Source organism: Triticum dicoccoides, chromosome 1B (genome assembly GCF_002162155.2).
Source record: "Triticum dicoccoides isolate Atlit2015 ecotype Zavitan chromosome 1B, WEW_v2.0, whole genome shotgun sequence".
Taxonomy (NCBI): domain Eukaryota; kingdom Viridiplantae; phylum Streptophyta; class Magnoliopsida; order Poales; family Poaceae; genus Triticum; species Triticum dicoccoides.
This window is the reverse complement of record NC_041381.1, coordinates 358426499-358436537: the sequence shown is the minus strand read 5'-3', so window position 1 is coordinate 358436537 and position 10039 is coordinate 358426499. Positions and strand designations below refer to the sequence as shown.

The 10039-nt window shown below is 44.3% G+C and overlaps 1 long non-coding RNA gene across 1 annotated transcript; it reads left to right on the top strand.

The window, feature by feature from the left end:
- Nucleotides 1-5565: 5565 nt before the first annotated feature.
- LOC119305205 lies at nt 5566-6059 on the top strand. Its single transcript, XR_005148583.1, has 2 exons — nt 5566-5614; nt 5968-6059. It is a non-coding gene; the product is annotated as an uncharacterized LOC119305205 (long non-coding RNA).
- The last annotated feature ends 3980 nt before the right edge of the window (nt 6060-10039 follow it).

Genomic DNA, 10039 nt, shown 5'->3' with positions numbered 1-10039 from the left:
CGGGCATGCGAGTTTACGCGCTCTAGAGTTGGGGCCCTCGGCCACCGCCCAAACCTCAACGTATCACCACCCACCAAACCATGTATTTATGATTAAATAGGTCCTTATGTAACTAGAAATGATTTTTGGAAAAAATAAATAGCAAACTATGAGGCAGTTGCAGTTCAAATTTGACCCGCTTCCAACTGAATCGGCAGAAATTTGTCTTTTTCACGAGAGGTGGATCAAAAAATTTTACACCAGACCATTTTGTCAATTGTGCATTAAATATGGCCTAGTATTTTATAAAAATGATTTGGTCCAATTTTGCAACAATTATTTGGTAGTTCCTTCACAAAAAAACCTCCTTTCGGGCACTCGAAAAATGGAAAATGGTTTTTTCGTCCAACGAAAATGAAAAACTTCCTTAGGCAACATTGTTTTCTATTCCAATATGCACCCTTGTGCACAATATGAGATCATTTGAACAAACTATGCCATGAATGTGGCCATAAGATTGATCATTTGGCTTGAAAGCCATGAATCTTCACACTTGATAGCTCATTTCTGAGAACGCTTTTTTAAAATAATTACCGTATTACAAGTTTATTATATTTCCTGGAAACTTGGTCACATATAATGACATAATGCGAAGGTTTTCCAATTTTTTGATTGTTTTTGAATTTTTTATGCCCGTTTCAAAATGCGGTCAAAACGGCGGGCTTGACCGTTCCTAGCTAGTGATTGAATCTTCGAATTTTTTTGGTGTTTCTATGATTAAATAGATACTTATGTACCTAGAAATGATTTTTGGAAAAAATAAAGAGCAAACTATGAGGCAGCTACAGTTCAAATTTGACCCGTTTCCACCTAAATTGACGACAATTTGTCTTTTTCATCAGAGGTGGATCAAAACTTTTTTCACCCAACCATTTTGTCAATTGTGCATTATATATGGCCTAGTATTTTAGAAAAATGATTTGGTCCAATTTTGCAACAATTATTTGGTAGTTCCTTCACAAAAAAACCTCATTTCGGGCACTCGGAAAATGAAAAATGGTTTTTTCGTCCAAAGAAAATGAAAACTTCCTTAGGCAACATTGTTTGCCATTCTAATATGCACCCTTGTGCACAATATGAGATCATTTGAACAAACTATGCCATGAATGTGGCCATAAGATTGATCATTTGGCTTGAAAGCCATTGATCTCCACACTTGATAGCTCGTTTCTGAGAACACTTTTTTAAAATAATTGCCGTATTACAAGTTTGTTATTTTTCCTGGAAACTTGTCCACATATAATGACACAATGCGAAGGTTTTCCAATTTTTTGATTTGTTTTGAATTTTTTATGCCCATTTCAAAATGTGGTCAAAACGGCGAGAATGACCGTTCCTAGCTAGTGGTTGAATCTTGGAATTTTTTTGGTGTTTCTATGATTAAATAGATACTTATGTAACTAGAAATGATTTTTAGAAAAAATAAATAGCAAACTATGAGGTAGTTACAGTTCTAATTTGACCCGCTTCCAACTGAATCAGCGGAAATTTGTCTTTTTCATGAGAGGTGGATCAAAACTTTTTTCACCCAACCATTTGGTCAATTGTGCATTAAATATGGCCTAGTATTTTATAAAAATGATTTGGTCCAATTTTGCAACAATTATTTGGTAGTTCCTTCACAAAAAAACCTCATTTCGGGCACTCGAAAAATGGAAAATGTATTTTCCGTGCAAATAAAATGAAAACTTTCTTAGGCAACATTGTTTGGAATTCCAAGATGCACCCTTGTGCATAATATGAGATCATTTGAACAAACTATGCCAAGAATGTGGCCATAAGATTGATCATTTGGCTTGAAAGCCATGAATCTTCACCCATGATAGCTCATTTCTGAGAACACTTTTTTAAAATAATTGCCGTATTACAAGTTTGTTATTTTTCCTAGGAACTTGGCCACATATAATGACACAATGCGAAGGTTTCCCAATTTTTTGATTTTTTTTTATTTTTTATGCCCGTTTCAAAATGCGGTCAAAACGGCGGGAATGACCGTTCCTAGCTAGTGGTTGAATCTTGGAATTTTTTTGGTGTTTCTTTGATTAAATAGATACTTATGTACCTAGAAATGATCTTTTGAAAAAATAAAGAGCAAACTATGAGGTAGCTGCAGTTCAAATTTGACCCGCTTCCTACTGAATCAGCGGGAATTTGTCTTTTTCACCAGAGGTGGATCAAATCTTTTTACACCCAACCATTTGGTTAATTGTGCATTAAATATGGCCTAGTATTTTAGAAAAATGATTTGGTCCAATTTTGCAATAATTATTTGGTAGGTTCTTCACAGAAAAACCTCATTTCGGGCACTCGAAAAATGGAAAATGTCTCTTTTGTGCAATGAAAGTGAAAACTCCCCATATCAACATTGTTTGTCATCACAAGATACACACATGTGTACAATATTAATTTATCTTAACAAACTATACGTAGTTAATATGTTGAATGTTTGCCCTAAATAAGAGGATAAAAACTATAAGAGAATATAAGCTGAATTCTGATTGGTGGAATCCGTTGTGGCATGGATCGATGACGTGGCAAACATCTGTCCATCCGCCCATCCATACATCCATCCGTCCGTCCATCCAACCCACTGCAGCCTCTCTCTCTCTCACGCGCGTGAACCCTAGCCGATCCAGATCCCTCCCCACCTCCATTCCTCTCCCCCGATCCAGATCCCTCCGCCGCTGCCCCGTCCTCCTCTCCCCTCGCCTCCGCCACCCACCTCTCCCCTCGTCGCCGACCTCAGCTGTCTGCACCCTCCCCTCCCCTCCACTCATCACAAGACAAGATAAGAAGAAAGGGAGCTAGCTCTATCGCCGGCGGCCATGGTGCGCCTCTTCCCCGTCCCAGATCAGATCCAGCACGCCCCCAACCGCATCCACAGCCCACACCATCGCAGCTCCCAATCCCTCCCACGCAGCCGCCGCCAATGCCTCCTGGATAGCCACCTCGACGGGACGACGACGGCGACTAGGACGTCTTCCTCCCCCAGCGATGGCAACGTTCTTCGCCATCGCTGTGGTCGGGCTGCGGCGACCAGCAGAGGAACTCCTCCGGCAGAGGGGGAGTCCTCCCTTGCTTCCTTGTCCACCACGAAGCACACACAGGCAGGGGAGGAGCCGCGGCGTCCAACCTCCACCGCCGCTCGAAGCCGGCAAATCATCTGACGTGTGAGTGCCTTCTCTCCTTCTCCCTCCTCTGCTTCTTCCTTCTTCCCCCGAACTGATGTGTGATGTGCATGCAGATGCAGTTGAAGGGGCCAGGCCATGGAGAGGCTGCAGGGCCATGGACATGCCAGAGAGCAGGACATTCTTGGCCGATGTAGAAGCTGCGGGAGAGGAGGGCTCTGACCTTGATGAATGCCATGCAATGGAAGGTAGCTCTCCCTCTCTCTCTGTCCCCTCTTCTTCCTCTTTGTGCAAGTTAGCAACCCCGAAGATCGATCTACCTCATGTGGTGTTTATGAAACATTTATGCTGATAATGCAAATGCTAACTAGTTGCCATCCGGTTGATTGCTTATTTTATTCAGGTCGGCAAGGCAGCCAGTGGGACGGAGGCGACGAACTCTGCTGCAGCCACGACCGGCTGTGCTTCTGCCTTCGTGGTGGCCTTGGACTTGTGATTGTGGTGTTGTGCTTTGACCAGTGGCATGATTTACACATTATGGCAATGTTAGGTTTAGGGAAATATGTATTGTTGCTCCTGATTGAACCAGTTGACCAGTACATTGCAGCTAGAACAAGAATATAACTATTTCTTTGCTGCCTCCCAGCCCTTCTGTTGATCTTTTCAACACGATTTTCTGATAATTGAAAACCAGCAACAATTGCACTAAAAATATTATAGTGAAACCATATTATATCATATGCTCCATGTTGTATACATATTAAAACCAAAAATAGGAGCAGTTTCAGTCATGCAGATTAGAAATGAATTCTGCTCTGCTTTGCTGTAGGTGTATGCTCTTATTGCTGAATAGTTTGGTGATATTGTGATGTCACATTTCACCTGTCATAACATGACAGAGAGCTCATGAGTTACAACAAAGTAATCTTAGTTCTTAGTCTATGTTATTTCAATATAAGTAATCTTCTATACAGTCAAAAACTGATGCACGTGCTACTAGCAGTAGTGTTTGTGATTTTGTTTTCCTCTACCAACTATCAATTAATTCCCTGGTTACTACTATGTAGGGGATGTTACTATTTTAAGTTTCTATACTACTATTTGTGCTGCTGCTGTTTTGTCGGTGTTATGCATATAGGCATGGGAGATGCTATCCTAGAATTATGCACTGCTTGAGCTCATATATCTCCATTTAACTACTGTGGTTTATGTTTCTGTCTTGGTGATATAGGAATCGGTGCTTGCTATGTCTTGTGTAGTGGTTTGATTACTTTCTAGTAGATACACATGTACTGGCTATTTATAGTGCTTCATTTGCTACCGCTCCTCCAGGCTCTGCACCGTGAAAGCAACCAATTCATGATAAGACTTGGTGTGGCTGATGCACATAGCTACTTTCAGTACCTTGTTAACAGTGTTGAGGACAAGTTAAATCCTATATTGGTGTCCTGTTCTTGTAAACATTATGTAAAGCTAAAATTCTTCTGTGTCTTGCTTCCTGTGTCTTGCTCATTTGATATAAACATTATGTAGAGCTCTGTTTCTTCTTCTTTTGCTTCCTGTATGTATGTATGTGTCTGACGACGAAGTTGGTTTCTTCAGAATTGATCGAGTCTGACAAAGTTGTTCTGAACATTTCTTGAAACAGGGCGAGGCCGGTGATGTCCATGCGATGATGTCCATGGGGTGGAGCCACTGTGCCCGACGCTTTCCCTGGTCACCGCGGTGGTGCTTCGGCGGCTTCCAGACCCTCTCCTGGATGTGGTGATGGTCACACCACAGTCGTGGTGTGGCTGAGCCTCTGCTACGGCTACAATGTCCCTCTAGTGAGCTCCTCCCCATTCCTTCTTCTCTGATGTAGCTCCTGCATGGCCTTGGCCATGATTTGGGTTGGACGTGGGGATGTACTAGTTGCTGCTAGATGCTGTAACCAAGCATCAACTCCTACTGGAGCTCTCTGGTGATAAATTCATGTGGTTCTAGGGTCTGTCAGTAGCTGCCCACGTGCACTTGCTTTAGATATGTGCCCCTGTGATGCTCTGGTGATATGGAGTGGCTGATATCAAAATCATGGTGGTGTTGATGCTTATCTTGCGTGTCTCTGGTGGTGGTGGTGTTGACAGCAGTTACACACCTAGCTTGTAACTAATATCATTACTGCTAATTTACCTCAAGTTAGTCTGAACATGGTTGAAATGAGCGCTGCTAATTTTGATGTCTAATATCAATTTTTACCCCAAGTCCTTAAGTAATTATTTTCATTACATCAAAGTTAGCCGAGAATATTGACTAGAATATTTTATGTATGACATGATGCATGTACACATACGGTTGAGAAAATACCGAGCTGTAGTGGAACAACCTGGAGTTAGAGAACTTCCAGGAGAAGATCAACGAGGTGACCGGCGTTATGGTGGCTGTGTACGGCGGCGACCACAAGTTCTTCGGTGAGCTGGCAGTGTCCATATTGTGTGATATATGATGCTGCTCCGTTGTGCATCTCTCTTTTCTTGTGTGTTGCATCATTGTTGCTTGATAGAGTAAATGATTTCAGTTTTGGTTGTGTCCAATCTTTACTATGTACCATGCTTAGTGTTTACTAAACTGAGGCATTGGGCATTGGAATTTAGGCATTTATGTATAATTTTAGTTTTGGATGTGTCCAATGCAAACATTGCTGTCAACTGTCAAATTGATTTTAAAATGTCTTGTTAACTTCATTATTCTGTTATTTATTGTTAAATATGCTGTTAGATTTACTTCTATTTTGTTCCTAAACATTTTGTTCTCCAACATGCAGATGCTGGGCTTTCATGTTTCTTCGTGAGCATCAGGACAAAGAAGTCGGAGGAAGCATAGTTCTAACATTGCTGTCAAGTGTCAAGTTTTGCATTAATGAAGCCCTTTATGCTGCTCCTATTTGTATGTGTGTATGATGTAGCAGAACCTGGCCCATGTGATTGTACACTTGTGGAGCTTGTTATCTGATTGTAAACTTGATGCTGATCGCATTTGTATGTGTGTTATATGATGTAGCACTTTGATGGTTGATAATATTTGAAGTATTTCGTGTGTTTTCTATGTGCCAATTTAAAACCAGGTATTTATTTGCATGAAATAAAAAAAATGAAGAATATTGCCCTGATGGCTAGGACCCAGTACTAGAACCTGACAATGGGGACCCACCTGACTAGTGAACCCAATTTATAAAAAAAGAAAAAAATGAAACTGTTGAGACAAAAAGGCCACAACCCAACAATAAAAAGGCTGCAATATTGGGCTTGGCCCATGTACCCAACCAAAAATTGACAGACAAAAAAAACACAAATAGGCTGAATTGTTGGGCTCGGCCCATGTAGAAAATCGAATTGGACCGGGCTGAATCTTGTGCCACATCAGCTTGCCACGCTGGATGCCTACGTGGCCTGGGGGAGGTTGCTAGTGACCAAAACGCCACAGTAGGAATATTTTGGTCGTAAACGTCTTTGACCATTCCAGAAGAAAGGTCGCTATAGTCAGTTTACGACGGCCAGCTTTTGACCTTCTGTTTTTGGTCACAAAAAGGTCATAAATGGAAATTTGTGACCTTTCAGTGACCAATAGTGGTGGTCATAAGTTGACATATTTCTTGTAGTGATCGCACCATATCTAATAAAGTGCGGTTACGACGTTCGGACGCACCATTACGCTGTGGTGTTCTGGGTGGCGTGAGCTGCGAAACTATTCCGCATTGTTTCAAGTGAAGACCAAACTCATAACTCAAATATTCTCCTCCACGATCAGATCATAGAAACTTCATTTTCTTGTTATGATGATTTTCCAATTCACTCTAAAATTCTGTTAATTCGAAAATGTTTTAAAACTTTAGAAATTAATATAGAATAATCTGTAGCTCGGATTAAAATACTTTGTACATGAAAGTTACTCTGAGCGACGATAGGAATCCGAATGCTCAGTCCGTTCGTCCGTCACACGTCCATAGCATAGCGAACATGTAAACTTCCCCCTCTGGTTTGTCTATCCAAAAATGCCAAACTTCGGGAAAGCATTCCCAGATGTTGTCCCCCTTCGCCGGTATCGTGTAGCACCGCGGTAGAACACTCCTAGCATTGTGTATTGCCATGTTATGCCTTGTGATGCCTTGTTTGCTTTGTATTTATTGTTTCTTCCCCCTCTTCTCTCCAGTAGACCTCGAGACCGCTGCTGATGCCACTGTGATCGACTACGTCGACGACGAACCCTTCTTCCCTTTCAGCGGAGCTTCCAGGCAAGCCGCCCCTTTGATCATCCCGATATCGCCCATTCCATTCTCTCATGCTTGCATTAGATTTTGCTACTATAATTGTTTGCTCCTATGCTGATGCATAGCCTGCTTTTGTATCTGTTGTTGTACCTTACCTACTTATCCTAAACTGCTTAGTATAGATTGGTTAGTGATCTACCTGTGACCACCCCCCCACCTTGTCCTTGTTGCCCCTGCTTCATCATCGACGACTCGATCAACATGATCGATGACCAAGCCCGACACCTCACATCACATCATGCCCCTTTTGTTGCTCGACTCTGCAGAGTTACCATCGAGTGTCGAGGGTGATACCTCGCACATCACTCCTGATGAGATCTCTGTAGTGTAGCTATTCGGTTGTAGTCATCGAGGGTGATTCCTCCTTAACCACTTCCGATACGACTCTGTCGTGCAATCCCTCAAGTGTGAACCTCGAGGGTGGTTCCTCTTACTTCACCTTGATAATTACATCGAGTGGAATCCATCGAGGGTGATTCCTCGGGTTTTCCCCTTGATGTTCGGACACACGGTTACCTTGACTTTACTTGAGACCTTGGTGAAAGTCGGGCGGGCCCGGAGAGCACCCGCAAGATAATTACATGGCACGGTCGGGCATTCTAGGCCCTTGCCGTAAGTCCACGAGACGGGGCGACAGGGTCACATCGATCGTGAGTCTCTACTCGTCTCCGCAAGCTAATAATACACTATGGTTTGGGTATGTGTTCTGAGTTGGCCTTTGGCCTTCACGCACTAACCACCATGCGAGAATAGTTATGGGCCTCGGCGTTGCAGTATCAGCCAAAGCTTTGTCAGATGTCCAGTTCAGCATTGCGGCACGGCTGTGTCGAAACCATCCATGTAGAGGTGTGCCTAGACCCGCCCTGCTCGCAACGACTCGGAGTGCAACGGACGATGGGCCCAGACCCCGGGGTGCTTAGGATGTAGACTGGCGGGGACCTCCCTGCTAAGCCTAGGTAGGGCTACGACGTGTTAATCTTCTGAGGCCGGGCATGACCCAGGAAACTGTGTCCAGCCAGAGTAATCAAGCGTGTTGGAAAACATGGTGCACCCCTGCAGGGAAGATTATCTATTAATAGCCGTGTCCATGGTAACAGACATTCAAACTTATATCCTGATCTTTTACAACTAGAAATGGATACTGGAGATATGTGGCTCCGGGATTGCCTTCTCGCAGGGAGTCGAGGAAGGATCTCTGGGCGTTAATTCTACAACATGCTTGTTAAATATAAATTGCTATTCTTTACTCTTCTACATGCTGCAAGATGCTTGGAGCTGCTTGAAGATGCTTGGAGCTGCTTGAAGATGCTTGTCTTTGATAGGCTAGGCCTTCCCCTCTACTCTGGCATTCTGCAGTTCAGTCACAGATACAACCCTTCCATTTGATACCAATGCATACTTAGTATAGATCTGATGCTTACGAGTACTTTGGATGAGTACTCACGGTTGCTACCTGTCATACCCTAGCTAGTTCATGCATTAGAGTGTTGCATCATGTCTATTCCTTTCAACAGAAACTTGAAATGGGGATGACAGAACCCCCAGCCCCCTCTGAATCCAACTAGGGTTTACTAAAAATATTTTCAATGAACCTGAAATGCCCTTCTAAAATGTCCATCATTTTTGTCTTGGTTCAGAACCTCTGCCAAAAGTGGTGCACAATTTTCTAGGTCATCCTAAGGTCTTTGAATTAAATCATAAGTATTTGAATTTGGGCATTTAAAATTTATAAAATATTTTAAATGTTCAAATAATCCTAAACTAAAATCTTCCATGATGTTTATATTTTAAACAGTGGGCATGAGCAGTTTGGGGATTTTTGGAGTTGCTTAGGTATTTTTAGAAATCCACAAAGCTACAGAAGTAAATAGAAAACAGAAATGAAAAGAGAGAGAGGGAACTAACCTGGCAGCCCACCAGCCAGCCCACCTAGCCGGCCCAGCCCAGCTACCGCTCCAGCGAGCTGCTTGGCCTCGCCAGGCAGGCAGTCAGGTGCTCGACGTCGGCACCGTAGCGCGCCACGCAGCTGCCTGCCGCTCTGCTTCCTCCTCTCGCCGTTCTGCCGCCCTGGGTCGATCGACCACTCCTCCCTCAAGCTCGCAGACAAGCTCCCTCCTCCCCAGCTCCTCTCCCTTGCTCTCCCGCACCATGGCCGATGCCACCACCGCCGCACCGCCGCCGTACTCGCGCTCTTCGTCGTCCTTGCGCCGCGCCACCATGTCCAGGAGCTTCGCCACCTTCCTCTCCGTCGAGCAAGCCGAGCCCCGAGCGCTTGCTTGCCCCGAAGCCACTGCACCGACCCCGTTCGACCTCGCCACCGCCGGAGATCCCTTGCACCGTCGCCGCCGCACCAGCTCGTCCCCGACCGCGCCGTCAGCTTCCTCAAGACCGCCGTGAGCCGGGCTACCTCCTCCCCCTTTCCTTTCTCGCTCTCGTGCACCACAGCGAGCGCATGGAGCTTCACCGCACGCGTCGCCGCCGAGCTCGTCGTCGACGTGTGTCCGGCCAACCACCGGCCACCCCACCATGTCTAACGCACTCACCGCATCCCTAGGGGCCCAACACACCT